General features: G+C 44.7%; 1 pseudogene; it reads right to left on the bottom strand.

Moving 5' to 3' along the window:
- Window positions 1-9250: 9250 nt before the first annotated feature.
- LOC126109944 (5S ribosomal RNA) lies at window positions 9251-9368 on the bottom strand (annotated as a pseudogene).
- Window positions 9369-10086: the final 718 nt, after the last annotated feature.

Below are 10086 nucleotides of genomic sequence, written 5' to 3'. Positions count from 1 at the left end.
CCAAAACGTTTTGACCACCCGCTTGGAACGGAATACATCACTGATTCTGCATATCAGGGATCCGACAGTTTGTTGGTAGGCTTGTTAAGGTATGTGGCATTTGATGTCTAACGCACAAGTCAAGTAAGTCGCGTAAATAGGTGGCCGCTGATTTGCGTGCGCTGCGATGGCGCCCGATAGCTGCCAGATGGGTTCTATAGGATTTACATCAGGCGAATTTGCTCGCCGAGACATCAACGTGAATTCACTATAATGCTCCTCAAACCACTGTAGCACGGTTCTGACTCCGAGACACTGAAAATTACACTGCTGAAAAACGACATCGCCATTGGGCAACATATCAGCATGGAGGGATGTAGGTGGTTCGCAACTACCACAGATCCCATCAAGCGCAGGAGAATGTCTCCCATAGCGTAATACTGATCCCATCAGTGTGCGTCTGTGGTACAGTGTACATTTCGAGTCGTCGTTCACGTCGATGACGGCGTTTATGGAGACGACTACCAGCTTAGTGTAGCAAAAATATGATCACCCGAAGAGCCGACACTTTCCCATTGGTCGACGGTCGAATTCCGATGGTCCCGTGCCCACTGCAGTCGTAACTGACGATGTCGTTGGGTCAACATGTGAACTCGTAGGCTTGGTCTGCTGCGGAGCTCCATGTTCAACAATGTACGATGAACGATCTGCTCCGAAACACTTGTGCGTGCACCAGCGTTGTGCTCTCTCGGCAGAGATGCCACACATCACCATCTATCCTACGAGGGTCACTCCAAAAGAAATGCACACTATTTTTTTTTTAAATCCGTCTTTTATTCTACATGTTTGAATGTTTTACAGAGTGTAGATACATCCTTTAGGAACAACATTTTCATTTCTCCACATAATTTCCATCCCTCTCAACTGCTTTAAGCCATCTTGGAACCAGCGCCTGTATACCCGCAAGGTAAAATTCTGGACAAACCTGTTGGAGCCACTGTTTGCCAGCGTGCACAAGGGAGTCATCATCTTCAAACCTTGTTCCACGAACAGAGTCTTTCAGTTTCCCAAAGAGATGATATTTGTTGTGGGCTGGCAAGACAGCCAATCCACTAGGACGGGAGGCCGAAGGGCACGCGTTTAAGCTCACGCAGGATGGCGTGAGGTCTGGAACAGGACAATGTAATTAATATAGCCAATAAATTACGTTGCTGCTGGAATACTTAACTTTAATTCATAATTGGTGACGGTACATGCATCACAAGATAAATAGCAAATGATAAAGGCGCCTTGCTAGGTCGTAGCCAATGACGTAGCTGAAGGCTATGCTAACTATCGTCTCGGCAAATGAAAGCGTAATTTGTCAGTGAACCATCGCTAGCAAAGTCGGCTGTACAACTGGGGCGAGTTCTAGGAAGTGTCTCTAGACCTGTCGTGTGGCGGCGCTCGGTCTGCAATCACCGACAGTGGCGACACGCGGGTCCGTCGTATACTAACGGACCGCGGCCGATTTAAAGGCTACCACCTAGCAAGTGTGGTGTCTGGCGGTGACACCACAATATTCACATGGAGCCAGGTCAGGAGTGTAAGGCGGGTGTTTCAGTGATGTCCATCCGAGTTTTCTGATCGCTTCCGTGGTTTTTTGACTGACATGTGGCCGTGAAATGTCGTGCAACAGCAAAACATTGCCGATGTGGTCAAACACGACTCAGTCGAGCTTGAAGTTTCTTTAGTGTCGTCACATATGCATTAGAATTTATGGTGATTCCACTTGGCAAGAGTCCTTCGGAATCGAAAAACACCGTAGCCATAACGTTTCCAACAGAAGGTGTGGGTTTGAATTTTTTTTCTTGGGTGAATTTGCATGACGCCACTCGATTGACTGGCTCTTCGCCTATGGTGAAAAATGATGTAGCCATTTTTCATCACCTATCACAATTATTCCAAGAAAAAGATCTCCACCATTCTCGTACTGTTCCAAAAGTTCGCTGCATACCGTTTTACTTGTTTCTTTGTGAGCCACTGTCAACATCCTGGGAAACCACCTGGCACAAGCCTTTTTTAACGCCAACACTTTCAGTATTCTGTAAACACTTCCTTCCCGTATGCCAACGTAGCGTGACAATTTGTTCACTGTGATGCGTCTGTCAGCAGTCACCAATTCCTTAACTCTCTGCACACTGTCTGGAGTGTGTGCTGTACGAGGCCTGCTGCTGCGAGGACAATCCTCAATATTGCCGTGCACGCTTTCATCACGTAACCTGCTTGCCCACCGACTAACTGTACTGCGATCGACAGCAGCATCTCCATACACCTTTTTCAACCTCTTGTGGATGTTTCCCACTGTCTCGTTTTGACAGCACGGGAATTCTGTGACAGCACGTTGCTTCTGACGGACGTCAAGTGTAGCAGCTGTGGTGTCACCGCCAGACACCACACTTGCTAGGTGGTAGCTTTTAAATCGGCCGCGGTCCGCTAGTATACGACGGACCCGCGTGTCGCCACTGTCAGTAATTGCAGACCGAGCGCCACCACACGGCAGGTCTAGTGAGATGTACTAGCACTCGCCCCCAGTTGTATAGCCGACTTAGCGATCAATGGTTCACTGACACATAGCGCTCTCATTTGCCGAGACGATAGTTAGCATAGCCTTCAGCTACGTCATTTGCTACGACCTAGCAAGGCGCCTTACCAATTGATACTGTGATTGTAAAGCCTGTACAGTAACGAGAGATTTTCTACAAATGTGGATTAAAGTTAAGTATTCCAGAAGGTATGTACTTTTCTTTATAGCATTCATTACGTATCCTGTTTCAGACCTCACGCCAGCCTGCGTGAGCTTAGCGTGCATTTCGGTCTGCTCAAACAAAACAGTGTTGGCACTTCTGCCGACACTTCAGCAGCCATCTTGAAGACATGCTGTGACGGCGCCACTCGCGGGAACAGGTTGAACTAAGTTTGAAAACAAGCGGGAAGGATGTATCTACACACTGTAAAACTTTCGCACATGCAGAATGAAAACTTCATTTTTACAAAAATAGTGTGCATGTCTTTTGGAGTGACCCTCGTTCTTTACAGATCAGATAAGCCTCCGAACGAAATATTCTGTGAAGGGGCGTGGACGTCCAACCATTTGGCGCCTAATGTTAGTTTCACTGTCCTTCCACCTCTTTCCATAGATGCTCACGACAGTAACGTGAACATTCAAACAGCTTCGCCGATTTGGAGGTACTCGTTCACAGGCTCTGTGCAGTAATAGTCTCCTTCAAAGTCGCTTATCTCAAAGGATTTCCCCATTTGCAGCCCATATCTTCACTAGCGTGATCCCCCGTCATGTCTGCCCCGCTTACATACTTTTGTTACAGCGTCATGTGCCCGCAACGTCACCAGTGGCATCCAACTTTGCGGTGGGCAGAGCTCATAATGTTTTGGCTCAATCAGTGAATTACGCCAAATTGGAAGCCACAATTCCATACAACTTTTGTAACTCGTTGTATGAGAATGATGACTCAGCTAAGCAGGCGGACTTACTATGAATTACAGAGTAGCCACGTAGATGTAGATTTAGGGAGCAGTTGGCTTACAAACTGATGGATCCAAGTCAATTATTGGTCTTCTCACGTTGTGTTCAGATTAATGTCCTCTAGTTTTCGTTGTTGTAAAAGCACTGTTGCAGTGTTTTCGTATACATGCGGGTATGACATGAGCCGGCCGGTGTGGCCGTGCGGTTCTAGGCGCTACAATCTGGAACCGCGTGACCGCTACGGTCGCAGGTTCGAATCCTGCCTTGGGCATGGATGTGTGTGTTGTCCTTCGGTTAGTTAGGTTTAAGTAGTTCTAAGTTCTAGGGGACTGATGACCACAGATGTTAAGTCCCATAGTGCTCAGAGCCATTTGAGCCATTTTTTTGGGGTATGACGTGGACACGGGCCACATATTTGGCCACTCAGGATACAATGTTGTGCACTCTTACACGCCGTGTTTGTCACGCTATAGTAGTAGCTTGCTCTTATATAACAGCTCACAGCTTGTTCCCGATGGCTCACAGTTTATTTACTATCGTGTTATGCAAGCTATTCCTTGGTGTTTCAATGCATGTCCTATCATCATGTTCCTTTTTCTCTGTTTTCGAAATATTCCCTTACGAGTCCGCGGAGAACCATCACATTTGTTATACTAGCAGGTCACGTAATTTTCAGCACCCTTCTGTAATACGAAGTCACAAACGCTTCGATTGTCATCTTTTCCGGTTTCAATAATGTAGATGATTCGCGTCCATTTTTTTTTCAGTCATCAGCCTTTCCACTGGTTTGATGCAGCCCACCATGAATTTCTCTCCTGTGACAAACATCAAGTAACTTTCAGTTTCAAGATTGACGAATGCCTGCTCCGCCAGCCATTAGGGGAACAAAAACTTGGAATCCACTCACAAGGTGAAATACCGCCAAATCCCAGATACTTTTGTGACGAACAGGTACGAAAAGCAACCTCTCCCAGGCACAAAATTATCTACCGACCATTCTCCATTCAAAATTGAAGCTTAATTTGTTTTGTAATAAATCTATATATAATAAATCTATATATATATATATATATATATATATATATATATACACAACTTTTATATATATATATAAAAATCATTGTTGCTGTTAACATAACCCATCACCTGGTTAACATCCTTTCTCTGTCAGCCATTCCATCCTAGCCGGTAAATTCTGTAATTAATTCCACATTGCTCTAAGTTATTTAAACCAATTTCCCAAATTATAAGACACTAAGCTTCAGCACTGCAATTATTTCCAAATTTGAAGTAATGAAATCTGATCAGTACCATTACTCGCAGACCTACCACACTACTCTGCATTACCGGTGATTGGCCAAGAGCTGCTGCCAGAGTAGTAAATAGACTCTACAGCAGGTGAACTCGTGTCTTAGTGTCTAGTTGCCGCGTGCTTATATTTGCATAGAGAATCTGGGATCATATGCTAATGAAATTTTGCTTGTTTGAAGACATTCTGTCTTTCACTAATTGCGCTATATATCAATGAGTAATCAAATTTAACGTGACTCACGCTATTATTTTCTTTCTTTCTTTTTTTTGTACATTTTGAGTTTTCTCTTCCAATAGATACCAAATTCCATTGATTTTACGAAAGAATATAGGCACAGTATAGGAATCGATTAGTGACGTAAATTCGCTTTATTGCTTTTGTTACGTTAGAGACTTAAGTCATTGCCGCGCGGGGTAGCCGCTCGGTCCAGGGCGTCTTGTCACGGTCCGCGCGGCTCCCCCCCGTCAGAGGTTCGAGACTTCGAGTCCTCCCTCGCGCATGGGTGTGCTACTTGATTGAGAAGTAGCGGCTCCGGTCTAGGAAACTGCCGGGAGAGCGGTGTGCTGACCACAAAAATAGGTTCAAATGGCTCTGAGCACTATGGGACTTAAGACCTGAGGTCACCAGTCCCCTAGAACTTAGAACTACTTAAACCTAACTAACCTAAGGACATCCCACACATCCATGTCCGAGGCAGGATTCGAACCTGCGACCGTAGCGGTCCCGCGGTTCCAGACCGTAGCGCCTAGAACCGCTCGGCCACCACGGCCGACTGTGTTTGTTGTGCTTAGCGTAAGTTAGATCAAGTAGTGCGCAAGATTAGGGACCGATGACCTAAGCAGTTTGACCCCATAAGATCTTACCACAAATTTCCAAAATTTCCTTAAATCATTTCTTAATAAGCAAATTTAAATAGTAACATTACATAAAAGACTAGTTTACATCAAAAATAAAATAACTCCCTGGTGGATTGAAACTGTGTTGCAGACCGAGACTCGAACCTAGGACCACTGCCTTTCGGGGGGGAAAGTACTTTGTTGAATGAGCTACCCAATCACGACTAACGACCCGTTCTCACAGATTTACTATCACCGGTACCCGTCTTCTAACTTCCAAAGTTCTGAGAAGTTCTGCATTCCCTCCGGGAAAGGAGAGAGGATTCTGCGGAGAATATGGCTAAGCCACAGCTTCGGGGATTGTTTCCAGAATAAATCTCTCAGACTATGACGGAATGGGCACTCATTTGGAACTGCCTGCGAGATTAAAACTGCGTACCGGACCTGGCTTCGAACCCAGAAAACTTACTTATTGCGATGAAGCAATATTATGAAATAGAGACAAGACACTTTTAAATATTAAAAGAGAGTCCTAGGTTGCAGAGAGCTATTTATTTGTTCAAAAACGACCTGTTTCACCCTGGTAGACCATCATCACGTTATCTGGAAGTATTGGATTGGTGCATAAGTTCTTAGCGATTTTCCATGTTTGTAAACACAACAGAGACTTCATTCATTATTTACACCTGTCTGCCTTATCGATTCTGCGACTGTAGAGATCACGTCGAGACATGTTCGAAGCACATTTTCATGTGTTAAGGGAGTTTCTTGCAAGTTATTCAAAAGGGAGCGGAAAAGGTGCAAATCTGAGGGCAGAATGACTTCCCAGCCCAACTTTTGTATAGCGCTTTTTATCTGTCTGTCAGAATGCAGGTGGGAGTTAACGTGGAGTAGCACCACTTTACGCAGTCTCCCTGGTCGTTGTTCTTGGACCGCGTCTGCAACACGTCTCAGTTGCTGACAAATATGTCAGCAGTAATCGTTAGAGCAATGCGCAGAACTCCACACTGTCGCTCTTCCACCAAACGCATAACACTATATTTTGTGGATGTGGACACCGGGTTCCCGGGTTCGATTCCCGGCGGGGTCAGGGATTTTCTCTGCCTCGTGATGACTGGGTGTTGTGTGATGTCCTCAGGTTAGTTAGGTTTAAGTAGTTCTAAGTTCTAGGGGACTGATGACCTTAGATGTTAAGTCCCATAGTGCTAAGAGCCATTTCAACCATTTCATGCGGACAAATCTTTGCACGGGACGTTTCTGCTTTGTTTGGGCTAAACCATTCATTTCTTTTCCTTGTTGTTGTTGTTCTGGTCTTCAGCCCAGAGACTGGTTTGATGCAGCTCCCCATGCTACTCTACCCTGTGCAAGCTTCTTCAACTCCCAGTACCTACTGCAACCTACATCCTTCTGAATCTGCTTAGTGTATTCATCTCTTGGTCTCCCTCTACGATTTTTACCCTCCACAGTGCCCTCCAATGCTAAATTTGTGATCCCTTGATGCCTCAGAATATGCCCTGCCAACCGATCCCTTCTTCTAGTCTTGTGCCACAAAATTTCTCTTCCCTCCAGTTCTATTCAATACCTCCTCATTAGTTATGTGATCTACTTTGTAATCTTCAGCATCCTTCTGTAGCACCACATTTCGAAAGCTTCAATTCTCTTCTTCTCTAAGCTATTTATTGTCCGCGTTTCACTTCCATAGATGGCCACCCTCCACACAAATACTTTCAGAAACGACTTCCTGACACTTAAATCTATACTCGATGTTTACAAATTTCTCTTCTTCAGAAACGCTTTCCTTGCCATTGCCAGTCTACATTTTATATCCTCTCTACTTCGGCCATCATCAGTTATTTTACTCTCCAAATAGCAAAACTCATTCACTACTTTAAGTGTCTCATTTCCTGATCTAATTCCCGCAGTATTACCCGATTTAATTCGACTACATTCCATTATTCTCGTTTAGCTTTTGTCGATGTTCATCTTATATCCTCCTTTCAAGACACTGTCCATTCCGTTCAGCTTCTCTTCCAGGTCCTTTGCTATCTCTGACAGAATTACAATGTCATCGGCGAACGTCAAAGTTTTTATTTCTTCTCCATGAATTTTAATTCGTATTCCGAATTTTTCTTTTGTTTCCTTTACTGCTTGCTCAATATAAAGATTGAATAACATCAGGGAGAGGCTACAACCCTGTCTCACTCGCTTCCCAACCACTGCTTCCTTTTCGTGCCCGTCGACTCTTATAACTGCCGTCTGGTTTCACTAGAAATTGTAAATAGCCTTTCGCGCCCTGTATTTTACCACTACCACCTTCAGAATTTGAAAGAGAGTATTCCATTCAATATTGTCAAAAGCTTTCTCTAAATCTAGTAATGCTAGAAACATAAGTTTGCCTTTCCTTAATCTATTTTCTAAGATAAGTCGTGGGGTCAGTATTGCCTCACGTGTTCTAACATTTCTACGGTATCCAAACTAATCCTCCCCGAGGTCGGCTTCTACCAGTTTTTCCATTCGTCTGTAAAGAATCCGTGTTAGTATTTTGCAGCCACGGCTTATTAAATTGATAGTTCGGTAATTTTCACATCTGTCAACACCTGCTTTCTTTGGAATTGGAATTATTATATTCTTCTTGAAGTCTGTTCTTTTCCTTATGTTAGAATAATTACGCAATTTCTCTTCACCAGCCACGATGCAGGATAGGAATGGTCGGTGTTGTTCTCGAGCCAATTCATGACACGCACGCAGATATACACATACGATCAACGGCTGATTTTTGTCATTTTGAATTGTTAGATCATGCTGTACCCATGCACTTTCCCCACTGCATGCAACTGTCGCGCGACGATTGAACGATCACAGTTCATCACATCTGCTAGTTCTCGAGTACACTCATTGGATCATCACGGTTAATGCATTTAAAGGATCTTCATCAAACCTCAACGCGGAGATTCACTAATGCCAAAACGATTCCCTTAAAAGGAGAAAACCATTATCTTGCAGTTCTGTGTCTGGTGGCATTATCCCCACACACGGCGCAAATGCTTCTGGCTGCCTCCGCTGGTGTCACTCCTCTACTGAACCCCTACGAAGAATATGTCGGAAATGTTTCTATTTTTCGACTCGGCAATCCATTTTCTAGCGTCCACAGCTCTATTCACTGTTTCCAAACACCAAAATGACAAAATGTAAACTCAAATAGCAACAGTAACTGCAAATAAAAATGACAATCGATAAAGAAACCCATAGCAACTGGAATACCAACATGGAAAACTCGAGAAATTCATGGTTTTACAACGCGCACCTAAAGAGAGGAGATTTTATGTTCTGGACGAAATTGAAATTGTTAAGCACTCATATATTAGGAAGAATGTCTTACTCAATAAGCAATTCCGTCCGAACAGGCCATGGAAGGCCAACGGTACCTACCGACCGCCATGTCATCCTCATCCCACAGGCGTCCCTGGATGCAGATATGGAGGGACACGTGGTCAGCACGCCGCTCTCCCGGCCGTATGTCAGTTTCAGAGACCGGAGCCGCTACTTCTCAATCAAGTAGCTCCTCAGTTTGCCTCACAAAAGGGTTGAGTGCACCCCGCTTGCCAACAGCGCTCGGCAGACCGGATGGTCACCCATCCAAGTGCTAGCCCAGCCCGACAGCGCTTACCTTCAGTGATCTGACGGGAACCGGTGTTACCACTGCAGCAAGGCCGTTGGCCAATGAGCAGTTGGCCAGTAAAAACTAAGTTTCTTATCACTCTATGTTCCTAACGTCTGTATAATTTTTGGATCCCTACAATGGCGCTGGACCTGATGGGATACCAGTTAGATCTTACAAAGAGTACGCGACGGAACTTGCCCCCCTTCTTGCAGCGGTGTACCATAGATCTCTAGAAGAGCGTAGCGTTCCAAAGGATTGGAAAAGGACACACGTCATCCCCGTTTTCAAGAAGGGACGTCCAACAGATGAGCAGAACTATAGACCTATATCTCTAACGTCGATCAGTTGTAGAATTTTGGAACACGTATTATGTTCGAGTATAATTACTTTTCTGGAGACTAGAAATCCACTCTGTAGGAACCAGCATGGGTTTCGAAAACGACGATCGTGTGAAACCCAGCTCGCGCTATTCGTCCACGAGATTCAGAGGGCCATAGACACGGGTTCTCAGCTAGATGCCGTGTTTCTTGACTTCCGCAAGGCGTTTGATACAGTTCCCCACAGCCTTTTAACGAAAAAAGTAAGAGCATATGGACTATCAGACCAATTATGTGATTGGATTGAAGAGTTCCTAAATAACAGCAGAGAGAAATCTTCCGAAGTAAGAGTGATTTTAGGTGTGCCCCAGGGAAGTGTCGTAGGGCCGTTGCTATTCACAATATATATAAATTACCATGTGGATAACATCGGAAGTTCACTGAGGCTTTTTGCGGAA

This window comes from Schistocerca cancellata, chromosome 12 (assembly GCF_023864275.1).
Source record: "Schistocerca cancellata isolate TAMUIC-IGC-003103 chromosome 12, iqSchCanc2.1, whole genome shotgun sequence".
Taxonomy (NCBI): domain Eukaryota; kingdom Metazoa; phylum Arthropoda; class Insecta; order Orthoptera; family Acrididae; genus Schistocerca; species Schistocerca cancellata.
The sequence above is the reverse complement of the archived record's forward strand: the minus strand, read 5'-3'. Positions and strand labels throughout refer to the sequence as shown.